The sequence below is a fragment of the Sinocyclocheilus rhinocerous genome, unplaced genomic scaffold (genome assembly GCF_001515625.1).
Source record: "Sinocyclocheilus rhinocerous isolate Xijiao unplaced genomic scaffold, SAMN03320098_v1.1 scaffold2306, whole genome shotgun sequence".
Classification (NCBI taxonomy): domain Eukaryota; kingdom Metazoa; phylum Chordata; class Actinopteri; order Cypriniformes; family Cyprinidae; genus Sinocyclocheilus; species Sinocyclocheilus rhinocerous.
This window is the reverse complement of record NW_015639792.1, coordinates 337,201-351,953: the sequence shown is the minus strand read 5'-3', so window position 1 is coordinate 351,953 and position 14,753 is coordinate 337,201. Positions and strand designations below refer to the sequence as shown.

At 37.0% G+C, this 14,753-nt stretch overlaps 1 long non-coding RNA gene across 1 annotated transcript; it reads right to left on the bottom strand.

Moving 5' to 3' along the window:
- Window positions 1–9,673: 9,673 nt before the first annotated feature.
- On the bottom strand, window positions 9,674–14,438 carry LOC107752099 (uncharacterized). The gene is made up of 3 exons (XR_001641330.1): window positions 14,382–14,438; window positions 12,426–12,462; window positions 9,674–10,401 (listed from the first exon to the last, which is right to left on the bottom strand). It is a non-coding gene; the product is annotated as an uncharacterized LOC107752099 (long non-coding RNA).
- Window positions 14,439–14,753: the final 315 nt, after the last annotated feature.

Here is a 14,753-nt window from a genome sequence, read left to right as displayed (position 1 = left end):
AGGAATACACTTATAATGGAAGCTTACCAAGGAAATGGGCACAAATAAACACTTATAATGTACACTAAAACTGTCTTACTGGTAAACCATAAGATTTAGTGCTGACGTGTATCATCAGTGGAGGGAATTGCAAAATAATGATTGTTTGTGCACAGGTTTCCCAAACGAACCTTCCCCCGTCTACCATTGATTTGCATACAAAGTAAGTATCTAGCTAATTTTATTACCTTACCTTTTTAATTCATACACTTTGAATGACCTTGCACTTCTCTATAAGTGAAAAAGATGTCCATAAGGAACTACTTCTCTTTTTAAGCATATTGGGGTTGTGGGCAATATTAGTGTTAAAGGAATAGTTCACCCCAAAAATGAAAATTTAATGAAAAGGCACTCAGATTCAAGTTATCCAAGATGTAGATGAGTTTGTTTCTTCATTGGAACAGATTTCTAGAAATGTAGCATTACACCACTTGCTCACATATGCGGTGAATGGGTGCCGTCAGAATGAGAGTCCAAACAGCTGAATAAAATATCACAATAATCCACAAGTAATCCACACCACTCCAGTCCATCAATTAACATCTCGTGAAGATGTTGTTGTTTAAATGTATGCGGTGGCAAGAAGTAAAAGGCTCATCAGCATGTGGCAAAAGGCCCACAGTATTGATAAAAAATACTTTAGCTGAAGTAATGTTTTGCACAATGTCTATGATACCTGTTTAGAGACAATCACATCAAAAATGTTGTACCATATTTTAGCAGCTGTTTATTCTAAAACATATTAAATGCACATATTTCATTATATTGTGCAGTAGGTGGTTTTTTGGAGGCATGAAACTGACTTGTGTTTTTCCCTGTCTGTTGCCTTTGACATTAACATTTCTGCTTTTTAACCCAGCCAACTTGATTTATAAGTATATATCCTTATAAAGTATATTTCCTTCATAAGTATGTTTACTGTAAACATGTTTCTCCTTTATGCACACTGAGGGAGAATGACCATGCTATATATGCGTTTCAGAATATTCTTTATGAACTCCCGCAGTCAATCAGCTCCGTTTCACAGCCACGCCAGTGATTCAGCTCATCTGATGTTCATCTAATGCTGTGCACTCATGAAGTACAACGCTCATACACAGAATCAATCATTCACTCTGACAGTGAGCCTGATTCAGATCGGCCAATGAAAGAGCACAGTGAGTCAGAGTCTCTATGCATTATGCACATTTCACTCTGCAGACAGAACGAGCAGCTGCATGTTTGATGAGTGAACGGGTACTCGTGATAATTTCTTTTGTTTAACAGGAAGCTGTTGTGAGTGCATGAAAGTCTACAGGGAATATGGGGAGATGGATTTGTACAACAGACGGCTGGTGAGTGGTATATATGTAGTGAGCATGTGTAAAGATAAGGTCCATTACTCTGTTGTATGATATCTGTCTCATACCCCTGACTAACAGTAATGATAGAGTGAGAGAGGACAGAGACTGGCAAGAACACTGTGCGTGTCATAAGAGAGTTGGAATAAATCTAGTGTATGAATTCATAAGATATTAAACCAGGCATTTCTCGTAACACTTCACAGTAAGACTCCATTTATTAACATTAGTTAGCAGTGTTGGGAAGGTTACTTTGGAAATGTAATAGGTTACAGATTACAAAGTTACCCTACTTAAAATGTAATACGTGTAACTATTTCAATTACTTTATTAATGTAACTGATTTGATTACTTTTCAAAATTTCTAACAAATATTTTCAACTGTTAATAATTTTCAAACATTCAAACCAGGCAGGGTTAACCAACACTGATTCCTGTCAGACTTTCAAAATCCTTCATCTCTTGATTTAAGATTATAATAATTTAATTTTAAAGCACAACCACCACAAAATCAGACTTTAGCACCTCTTTTTACTTTGAGATCATTCTGAGGCTAAATACAGATTTAAAATCATAAAAAGAAATAGTTAATATTAATATAAGAAGTATTCAGATATACCCCCTTTGTAATTGTCAACATTTTGACTTGTAATTGAATTACACATTTTTCTAACAGATTACAGTTGCATTTATTTTGTAATTAAATTACAGTACATAACGCCGTTACATGTAACTAGTAACCCAACACTGTTAGTTAACTAACATGAACTTACAATGACAATACAATTAATTAAATGCGATGGCACTGAAAATATTTAATAAATCTCATTGATTAAATAATGAAGTCAACCAAATCCATGAATTCAAAATTCTACAAACCTGAAAGTATTTGTAAATATTTGTATGTCTCTAAAGTTGTTTAAATGTAAATACTTACATTTAGATGCTGTTGATACAATAATAATAATGTGCGTTTCAGTGTCTATGCAAATATGCAAACTGTGTATGTGTTTTTCATCACTTTTTGTACAAATACCTACAATTACATTGGCCTTTGAGATGAATGGAATTGCTAAGCTTTTTCCTGATATTATGAGAGGAACTGACTTGACACGTCCACGTCCTCTTTTTGTTTCTCCGTCTTTCTCTTAAACAACAAGCATGAAATATAGTTTGCAAAAGTCAAGTGAACAGATAGCAATCAGCACCAGTTGGTTAAAAGTGTTTGCAAAAATGACTCCGAGAAGTTTCTCTCTTCTCATTAGAACTCATGTCTACTTGGCAGTGACTGCTGTGACTAATTCTGTCTGGTTATATGGATTACTGGCCAAAGAAATTCCTACGGATTCATTCATCACATTAGCATAAAAAGCCTCATATTCAGAATCATTCTCATAACAGACAATGCAGTCCAATCTAATTTGCAGTGTGAATAGTGCTTTTTCTCTTCATTTATTTTATTCGTTTATTTATTTCCAGCCCAGAGTTAGCTCACAGCACCTGGTAATTTTAGCAAACTCTGCATTGCTGAAAGACACTCAGTGAACTGCCTAGAACAGATTTCTCTCATTTACAGCAGTCTGTCTTGTCTGGGATGTGGTAAAGAGCTTCTAATTGGGTGGTATTTACTTCATTTTAACTTTTTTCATGCACCGTCAGTTTTTATGCTCTCATGGGTAGCAGCTACAGAGGAAAGACAGGCAGTGTGGTTAAATAATTCCACACAAAATGCTTCACTGACATAAAGGAAATCGCACATTATAATTTATTATAAAAAGTGTCATCATGCAATTAATATTCAGTGAGCGAGGCACTGGGTTTGATACGCTCTTGAATGTGGTATTATTCCTTAGTTTGTGAGTGAGTTGCATTCAGATTTTGTCTCTGTACTGCATGACTGTGCAGTGACCTGCAAAGCTTTGTGCTGTACTCCTTTATAGCTGTCAACATCTATCACACTACAACACTTTAAAAACTACTCTCAAACCTCACAAAGAGCTTCCGTTTCCCAGTGGACATGGTGGCAATTGCTCACACTGGGTGAGCAAACAGGTATTCCCGCATCAAAATCATGGCAACAATGTAATAATTCACTAGCTGCCCATGGATACTGAGAGATGGGCAGTATCCTCATGATTGAGAGATGTGAACATGCAACAAACAATTGTAAACATTCATTTGCTGTAACCTGCTAGTTACCCATCTCAATGCGTGAGTCTGTGAGAAGCACGCCAGATGAATGCAACTGCATTCACAAAGCCAAAACACTCTTTCCCTGTTCTATTCTTAGCTGCTGCTTGCACAGAGCAGATAATATAAAGGCTGGTATGGTAGAAAATGGACAGGCTGGGAAATTAGCAAAGGTCTAATGACTGATGCTATCTCTCTACACTTTGAGAACTAGCAGTCAGTAATTAGAGCTGGTAAATTAGACCCCATTCAGGCTAAAGACTATCATTCACAAAGTGCTTATGGAACAGCGCCTAAGTGCATTATCTCTGCCTTTGATCTCTATCGAGACCTTTAGTCTCCTCATTCACAGTTATGATGGTGCCAACCAACCCCCTGCATTGAACGTTCACCATAATTCATGTATTTAGTCACCAGCAGATCTACAGCTTCAGGCTTTGAGTGAGACTGGTTTCAAATTACATTCAAAAGATTGGAATCATTAGAATTTTTTATGTTTTTGAAAATAAGTCTCTTGCAACAGTGCTGCACTCCTTCCCTCCAGCTCCACTTTTGTCCTCAGTCACTCCGGCTCCGCCGCGGTCTTCCGGATCCCCGCCTCCTCCTCAGTCGCCTGTGCCTTCAGCTCTGCCTTGGCTCTCCGGATCCTCTGCGTCGCCCTGTCTCTCCGTCTGCTCGGCTCTACCTGGATCTCCACCTCCAGCGGCTCCGTCTCCATCACTCGTCCCCAGGGTCTCGCCTGCCATCTTTTCACCATGGCTCCTCCCTCCCTCGACTCTGCCATGGGGCCTCATCCTGGCTGGTTTCTGGCTCTACACCTGGCTCCTCCTGCTCCTGGCTTCCCCTTGGACTTATTTTTTGGACTTTGTTGTTTCTGCCTCTCTCCTGCTCCAAGCCCACCTCCAGAACCCCCACCCTCCCTCCTCTGTTGGACATTGTGTTCTGTGGTGCGAGGATGCGCCTTCCCGGGAGGGGGCGAAGTGTAACATGTCAGTCAGTTTTGTGTTTTCATTGGTTCTAGTTCTGCTTCCGTGACCTAGTTTCCCTGTGTTGATTACTTCATTCATTTCCACCTGTGTTCATTAATTATCTCGTTGGTATCCATTCATTTAAGTCCTGTGTTCTCCTGAGTTCCTTTGTCCTGTATTGGTTTGTGGTTGTGGTTGTACGTTCTCCTGGTGATTCTCCTGTCCATTGTGTTTAAGTTGGAATTAAAGACTATTTCCATTCACTCCATCGTCGTGCGCTTCTCTACAACCACATTCCGCTACAGTTTTGTGTTTGTGCAATGTATTTTACGGTCACACTTCATTTTAAGGTCCAATTCTCACTATCACCAACCATTAACTACGACGTTTGCCACAATCTCTTAACAACTAACTATTAATTAATAAGCAGTAAATTACGTTTTTGATATTGGGTAGGATTAGGTATATAGAATATGGTCATGCACAAAATGTGTTCTAAACTAATAAACAGCCAATATGTTAATAGGCATGCTAATAAGCAACTAGTTAATAGTCAGAATTGGTCCCTATACTAAAGTGTTACCTATTTTACTAATACTTTTATTTTGCACGTCTTTTGTGAACATATCATGTGCATGTGAATAATGTTTCATGCGTGTGAATTTGGCTATGTATGTGTGCATCATCTCTTTTGCGTGAATTGTTATTGAGACCAGTCCAGCTCCATTTTTGATCCTTTAAGTTTTATAAGGGTGGGGTTGTTAGTGTCCTGTTAGATGGATGTATTGCATGATCTAAGCCATTCCAATTGGTCATGGTGACAAATTATAGAATAAAACAAATCCTTGATTAAGTGGTAAATGTGCAGAGATATACAGTAATTCCAAACAAACTGAAAAAAGTTTGAAAATTTTGGTGGCATTTTAAATAGGCACAGATAATTGATTCTGACCTTCAGAAAGAATTTTATAAACCACCATGTGTACATTTTATGTAAATTAGCTCTCGGCTATAGAAAATTTGACCTTTTAAACTTCTTTAAAAAAATAACTTTTTTAATGGGAAATGTCATTTATTGTGGCAGATCTTATCAAATTTGTCAGTTTTGATTCATAAGATAAAAAAGGTTCAATCAAAAAAATTGTTCTTGGTTGTGTCCCAACTTTCAAATATGACTTTTGAAGTTCAACTAAAATTTTTAAGGCAACACAATTAAACAGTCAGTTGATATATTTGGCAAAATGTCAAATGTTGACCTTTAAATTTAAATGAACAAATATTGCATGCTGTAGAAAACACTGTAACACTGTAACTGTTCTCTGTGTGATGCTCCTCACAGACTGACGTCTCCATCACATTATAAAACCTTGAGCAGTCAGGCCACCTTCATCAAAAACAGATCCTGTGCTGTATCTCAGTATTTATAGATTCTGTGCTGGGCTCCGTATGCAGATTGAGCAATTGACCTGCTCCGACCTTGTTGGAATGCCCAGACTGCACTAGTGCCCTTCCTTGGAGCAATGACAGGTTCCTTCAAACTTTTTATTCTCTGTTTCCATTATTCTCTTTTTCTTTATCCATCCACTCAACTGTTACTATGCACCTTCTTAGTTATAATTATAAGCCTCCTTCTTTGCAATCATAACTCCTCTCCTAGGCTGTCTAATTGCAACACATTTATTGCACCCCTTCCAAATAATCAAAACTATTGTACTCTGCCCCTCTCAACTCCTCAACTGTACCTTTAATCATAACTGCTCTGCTGCACCTCCTTCCTTCTAATCATAACTCCTTATATGTTCCTTCTCCTTTATAGCCATTACTCCTCAATTACACCTCCTTTTTATCATTAACTCTTCTTCTCTGCTGTGCCTCCTCTCTAATCAGAAATCAACTGTGTGCTGCACCTCCTTCTTTAAAACAATTATTCCTCTACTGCACCTCCTTCCCTCAAATCATAACTCCGCTTATGCTCCTCCTCCCCTATAGCATTGCTCCACATTTACCCTTCTCTCTTTATAATGATTAACTCCTCTGGTGCACCTCCTTCTATGTAATTATATTTCAGCTACTGCACCTCCTTACTTAAAACAATTACTCCTCTACTGCACCTCCTTCCCTCTAATCAGAACTCCGCTTATGCTCCTCCTCCTCTATAGCATTGCTCCACATTTACACTTCCTTCTTTATAATGATTAACTCCTCTGGTGCACCTCCTTCTATCTAATCGTATTTCAGCTACTGAACCTCCTTCCTTAAACTAGTACTCCTCTACTGCACCTCCTTCCCTCTAATCAGAACTCCGCTTATGCTCCTCCTCCTCTATAGCATTGCTCCACATTTACACTTCCTTCTTTATAATGATTAACTCCTCTGGTGCACCTCCTTCTATGTAATTATATTTCAGCTACTGCACCTCCTTCCTTAAAACTATTACTCCTCTACTGCACCTCCTTCCCTCTAATCATAACTCCGCTTATGCTCCTCCTCCTCTATAGCATTGCTCCACATTTACACTTCCTTCTTTATAATGATTAACTCCTCTGGTGCACCTCCTTCTATCTAATCATATTTCAGCTACTGCACCTCCTTCCTTAAAACTAGTACTTCTCTACTGCACCTCCTTCCCTCTAATCATATCTCCTGCATTGTGCCTTCTCTTTTATCACAACTCCACAACTACAAATATCTTAATCATTACTCCTCTATTGCACCTCCTTCCTTCTAAACATAACTTATTTTGCTCCTCCTCCTCTATAACCATTACTCCTTAATTACACCTCCTTTTTTATATCTATGAACTCCTCTGCTGCACCTCCTTCTCTCTAATCATAAATCAGCTACTGCACCTCCTACTTTAAAACAATTACTCCCCTATTGCACCTCCTTCTCTCCAATCGTAACACCTGTATTGTGCCTTTGTCTTTTATCATAACTCATCAGCTGCACCTTCCCTCAAATTATAACTCCTTTTTTCCACCTTTTACGCCTCCTTCCCTTTTATAATACCCCCTCTACTGCACATTTGTCCTTCAATTATAAGTCTTATACTGCACCTATTTCTCTGCTGTCCTAACTCCTCTCCTCACCTCCTTCCTTCCAATTAAATTTCTTCGAATGCACCTTCCCCTTTAAACAATTTCTCTATTACACCTCCTGCCATCTGATCATAATTTTTCTTCCCTATAATCATATAATCTCCTCTCCTCTGTACATTTAACTTCTTTACTGCACCTCCTTACCACAAATTTACACTCCTCTGTCAAACCACCATCCCTCTAACACAACTTCTCTACTTCACCTTCCCTTTAATCATAACTTTTCTGTTCCTTATCCCACTACAGTTCTAATCGCTCAGACTTCCTCGATCACATTAATCTTTTCTCCACCATTCCTGTGCTCATCTCTGCCATCTCTGCTTACCTACTGTTCTCCTCACTTCTCTACCATTCACATCTTTCCTTTACTGTACTGCAATGCAGCAGAGCGGAACTGGGCGCAGCTCAGGGAACCTGAGAGAGCAGCCCTCTGTCAGCTCGCCTGCACTGGCAAGGATGCGTCGTAATCACACTGCGCTGCCTCTCTCTCCTTTACTCTCCACATCAGGCATACAGTCTACAGTGGATCAGTTTGTTTGAAACTGAAACGGATATTTATTCATAGATATGTGATATGTTTCCACAGAATTCACATCCTTTTCCACAGTGGCAGAAAAATCTTCTAGCAAATAAGACTTCTGTATGGTTCTGCAGTATATAGTATGCACTGTGCATAATAAAATAATTACAATTTACAGTCTCAAATTGTAAAATGTTTGATTCATGATTTGATTGGGCTAACAGCTTTTAAGACATTTTTAGACACAACCAAATTTAAAAACACAATGTGATGAGAATTTCACTATAGCATGTCTACTACTGTTTGAAACATTTGTTGTGGCATAATGCACACTGTTTCACTTTTTTTCTTAAGAATAGAAGGCAGCATATTCTGTATAGTATTCAGTGAATAGTACACTAGTTTTACATTTCAAACACAGCCATATAGACCCACAAGGGATTTGATTTTAGTTGCAACCTGGGTGCAAGCCACCGTGAATTGCAAACTCTATAACCTCTTTTAAGAAACTAAAAGAAAGCATCTGCAAAGAACATAAAGATCTATGCAGCTCTATGATAAAAGACCTTTTTAACAGGGATCTTAAAGCACAGCACAGTTCTTATCTAAACAGTGTTTCTGGCATCAATAAGAGGATCAATTGATTTCATCACAGGCTAATGCTCAGAAACTAAAATCCGACTGGAGCCTCCCTGCTTGAGAAATGATGAAGCGGATTGAGGTCGGCCCTGAAGCCCAATCTCAAAACCAAAGCGAAAAGCTTCTGATTTCATGGGTGTAACAGTTGAGAAAATATGAATTTATTCATGACACAAAAAATACATCAAGCCTTGTGAGAACTCACTGATATTATGACAAAATAAAGACCATTTAAAAACAAATCGGATGGTTTCACTCATTTTCTATCATCCTGAATTGGCAGAACGCGTCTAATTTACATGAAAACAGACTGAATTAGCAACTTGGGAATCTAGCTGCGCCTGCAGATTGCTGACTAAAACTTTGCGCTTTAGTGTTAGTGAAACAAATAATAAATGCCACGCAAGCGTACATAATGAAAATCCTTTAAGTTGAGAAAATATGAATGTATTCATGACACAAAAAAGAAATAAAGATATTATGGTAAAAAATAAAGAAGATTTAAAAACAAATCGGATGGTTTCACTAATTTTCTATCATCCTGAAATGGCAGAACATGTCTAATTTACATCAAAACAAAGTGAATTAGCAACTTGGGAATCTAGCTGCGCCTGCAGACTGCTGACTAAAGCTTTTGTGCTTTAGTGTTAGTGAAACAAATAATAAATGCCACGCAGGCATACATAATGAAAATCCTTTAATATTTTGCACATAGATATATTCATATTATTATTGTTATAATAATAACTGTAAGTCAAAAATAATAGTCATTATATGCATATAAAACTAATCCATTAATTTACTATATGTACTATGCTGTATTTCTGTATATAAAACAACATGAAGAAACACCTCATTAGCTTGTATACAGGAGCTTGGAGGGAAGGAATAATAAAGCCAATAAACACACACACATACACACACAGAATCAGTGAAAACGCTGATGAGGTTATTCAATCACTGACAACATGTACAGAGTCCATTCGGCTTCCGTTGGTGTTCATAAACTGTACACAAACATCTTGCACTGGTGTCAGTCATGTAAAAAACAATCCAAGATATGGAAAAACTAGCAAACATGATACTGATACTCCATCATAGATGCAAAATGAACAATAGAGATATTTCTAATAGCTTTGGTTGAAAAGAAACTGCATAAATAAACATCAAGGGCAGGGAAGCACCTTCAGAGAAGCCACAGCATTGTGTTTCATGTGTACTATTGCTACGCAGAATGAAACAGAGAGACACCGATATAGAGAGAGGGACGGTTCGAGTGTTTGATTACCCAAATGCAGTACTGTTAAACATCTGTAAACCACAGGAGACATTTAGATTCTCTTAGTCGTGTGTGGGTGTGTCTGTTTCTGTGGTTTGTGCGAGCGTCGTCTTTCACCCGAACGGGTGGGGAAAACATCCTGCGTCTCGCTCCAGTCCCTGTTGAAATGATGGTCCACAAAGCGACTGCTGTTATGAAAACTCAAATGGAGCCTGCCTGCTCGGCCCATCGCATACAAGATGAAGGGGTGGAAAATCTGCCTGGTGAGAGCGGGGCTCCAGGGGCCCCTGCCTCCAAGCAACGGCGTGGTCAAGAGGAGCCATCAAAACTGTGGAGACAGAAATTTCGCTTTAAGCTGTGGTAATTTTCAGCAATAAATCACCTAAGTAGGATTTTTTTGAGTTTGAAACCATCTGCATGCTAGTCTACTCTTAAAATTTGGCTAAATAAACTTTTAGCCCATAAATGCATTTAAAATTTACAACCTTTCATTAAAATATTGATGTCCCCCTAGTACAAAAAGAAGTACACGTGAGCATACCTTTAAAAATAGTATTTATTACAAAACTAATATGCTTTTAAAGTCAATTTACATTGCACCGACAGATGCCAACAAACACCAACAGGCATGTTCGTCGGGTTTTGTCTGATCATTGTGTTACCCCTGTTGGTGTCTGTTGGCGTTGGTCGGCACTTGTTTTTGCCAACTGAACATGTTGAAATTGAAGTTTGTTGGGTCGGCTATTGGCACTGGCTGCGTCTGTCGGTGCAATGTGAATTGTATTCAATTGAATTGTATTATAATTTACATTAAGTGTGATTATTTGAACTTAAGTGTTTTTTTCACCCACTTAAGTACAACTTAAGTATATTAAGGTCTCACTGTAAGTACACTACACTGTAAAAAAAAATCTGTGACATTTACGGTAAAATACCGTATTTCATTAACTGATGTAATGTTAATAAACCAACATATATAAGTACTAAAAAAAACATCAACTATGAAGTGTCATGCTGGGAATTCTGGGAGTGTCAATTTACAGTTTTTCTCTGTAAATTATACAATGGCTTTTTCTTTTTCACTTCCAAAAACCAGTATTTTACTGTAGAATCACATTAAATGTAATTACATTTATTCACCGAATATAGTATGGAAACTTACTGTTAACCAGTTAACAGGTTTTTACTGTAGCATTTTTACAGTCTTTTACTGTTAAAATCACAATCATTTTTTACAGTGTACTTTTTCATAATTATTTCTATTGTCTTTCCAATATGTATAAGTCCACAGTCGAAAGCATTTATAGTAACTAAAATATACTTTACCTATTCCTTGTTAATATTATGAGCAATATGTTGGAAAAACTAATAAATTGGCCTTAAAAGAATATACTTAAGTGCATACCATTTTCAGACACTTAATTACATTTACAATTAAATTAAATTGTATTAAAATTTACATTTATTTTAAGTGTGATTATTTGAACTTAAGAGTGCTTTTTCACCCACTTAAGTAGAACTTAAGTATATTAAGGTCTTACTGTAAGTACACTACTTTTTAAGTAATTTCATAGTTATTCCTATTGTCTATGCAATATGTGTAAGTCCACAGTCGAAAGCATTTATGGTAACTAAAATATACTTTACCTGTACCTGGTTAATATTATGAGCACTTTGTTGGAAAAACGAACTAACATTCAGTGCGTTACTTTTGTAGAACAGTTTTGAATTTTGAACTTTTCCATGTCTGTTCTTATTGTGTCATTTCTGTTGAAACTTGTACGTCGTGTATTTAAATATTATACTATTGTAATGATAAAGTTGAGTTTTACTACACTTAAAATACAGTAACAATCAAATTATAATTATAATCAAGTGCTTTAGTATGTTAGTCAACATCAAAATAAGTGTACAAAGTATTACAAAGTGCACTTTTTAAAAGTGCACTTAAGTGTCTTAAGAAACTGTCACAAAAAAATTTACTTTTTAAGTATTATATTATCTGCAAGTACAGTTTTTTAAAATAGACTTTTAAAATTTGAAGTGCAGATTCAGTACAATTAAGCGCACTTAAAATAATGCACATAAACGGCCATTTTGCCCTACACCGATTTTTGTCCCATCAAATGCCCCTAATACCAGCAGCCGATTAGCTTTTTACTTCTTCAGTAAGAAAAGTAGCTTAATTTGGAATTGTATACTAGCATACTACTCTTACAATTTATGCAATATGGCAGAAATAATAAGAGTAGATTGCTATTCCGAATTCAGCCTATGTCAACACTGGACAGAAAACTGTCGAAGCGATTTAATGTGGTCTTTACATACATACATGTGCCATCATTTACTAACCTCTGTTTTGTTCCCACCCTGTATTAGTTTCTTTTTTCTGTGAAACAAAACAACAACAACAAAAAAAAGAGATCTTCAGGAGGGCTTTAGTTATTAATTCAAGTAAAATGGATGGTGATTTATACTGTCAAGCTCCAAAATATGCAAAAAGGCACCATAAATGAAGTCCATACGACTTGTGCTCTATATTTCAAGTCTTCTGAAGTGCCTCTGCCGTATTTCAAACATATGATGTGCATGCAGCGTTTTTCAAACTTGCTTTTGTCGACTGAATGCACGCATAAATAAGACTTGAGAACTCCAGCAAAGGGTTTTTTGGGACCTTGGCAGTATATATAATATTTGTTTGTTTTACAGAGGAAAGGAAATAATACAGGGAGGGGACTGAACATGAAGGTAAGTGATGACAACCTTTTCACTTACAAAATGACAAAACTGTTCATTTAATGACAGGTTTTACAAGAGGATTACAGAAATCATCCCTGTATGGCATGGAAGTTGGTGTCTTTAATTACAACAAACAACAAGAAATTGAAAATCTTGATGGGATTGGTGAGTAATCCCTAAGGATAAACGTCTGCCTTTCAGCTATTAAATATGAACAAAGCCATGTTCTGCCCCTGCTGGGCAGCTTTACGAGATCACGGATAGACAAGGTCACCTCTACCGTTGTATTCATACACATATGGATGCATACATGCATGGACCATGGGGACATGTGGGCTCTGTTTTTAACTATAGTAAGCTGCCTCGCTGTGTAACGTCTCTTCTTTGACAGCCCTCTAACTGAAATGAAAATTGAAATGCTCTATACAGGCAGCAACCCCATTAGTATCAGCCTCAGACGGCACAGTCTGTTCATGCATATTGCACACAAAACTGGAACGCACTTGTGAAAATCAGATCAGACAGAACTCTGACTGCTTCACAATTTCCGGGAGTCAGGGTGAGCAGGTCAGTCTGCCAGGAAATAAAATTCGGTGTACATACTTAATATAATGAGCACTTTGGTGGGAAGAACTAGTCTCTGGATTTGTGCTTAGATTTTTGAAAGATTCTCTTTCTCTGCAACGTGTTGTTTTCTGTAGACCTGTAGAACTATTTCAATGAGTTTGTTGGTCTGTAATTGTGGCATCGTTGGTTCCATTTGCCAAACGATGTGGTTGGTTACTTTATATGTCTGTCAAGCATCTTCCTTTGAGGCAGTTCTTGGCCACAATAAGCTACAAAATGGACCCGAATGTTATTTTAATATTATTTATACTGTTATAGTATTTATTAATATATTGATTTAGCTTTTTATATTTTCATTTCAGTTTAAGTGGAAGTATTTGTGCGCTTTTGTAATTCTTTTTTTAATCATTCCGCTTTACATTTTTTCAGTTGTAATAATTTTAGTACTTCAATTTAAATTTCAAAGCTTTTTAAGATTTTCATCTAATATTTATACTTTATTTAGTTTCAGCTTCATTTTGATTAACAAAGATACAGTTTTACTTTGTTAACAATAACATTGACCCAAAAAAATTGTGAGTCTCATCACCGCTAATATTGTTGCTAAAGTAAACAATAAACAATTAAAGTAAACAATTAGATATTCTATAAGCACAAAAAACACATACAACGCACAAATATTTGGTAAGATAATTCAATTTGTAATCACTTAGCACTTTTTTCTATCTTTTCATTTATACTTTAAATAAATTATACATACATTTGTCATTTTGTCATATTTATTGAAAATCTGCACTTACTGTAGTTTGTTGCAATGCATCAGCAAAGGATAGAATGCTGCCTTAGATGTTGCTCTTTCTTATAAGGCAGCATAATTTAGCTGCCTACTGTTTTGGAATAGCCTTCACTTCAGGAGCACACCAGTGATGCCTTCAAATGCTGTCTATGTAGGCAGCTCACTAGGGTTTGCAACAGAGCCGAAGTCATTTGAGCAGAACTCACCTATCCCAGAGCTTCACGTTCCTGCAGTTGTTACTGCAACATCCTGCTGATATCAAAGCTGTGAAGATTAAAAAAAAGACTTTTATGAAGTTTTTGTGCACAGCAGTTGGATCTGGAAGAACAAAGCCCATTCATTTTCTCTATAGGGAAATATATTTTTAATGCTAGCATGTAAATCCACAAAAGACCTTCCAAAGATTGTTAAAGGCAGAGTAAGTGATTTCTGGTAGCCAATGTTGATATTTGAAATCACCAAAACAAACACGCCACTACCCCAAAAGGGTCTTGCCCCTATTTTGATAGCTCCGCCCCACATATACGTACGCAACCCAGGCAACGATTAGTTCTGTGAAACAAAGCAAAACCAATATT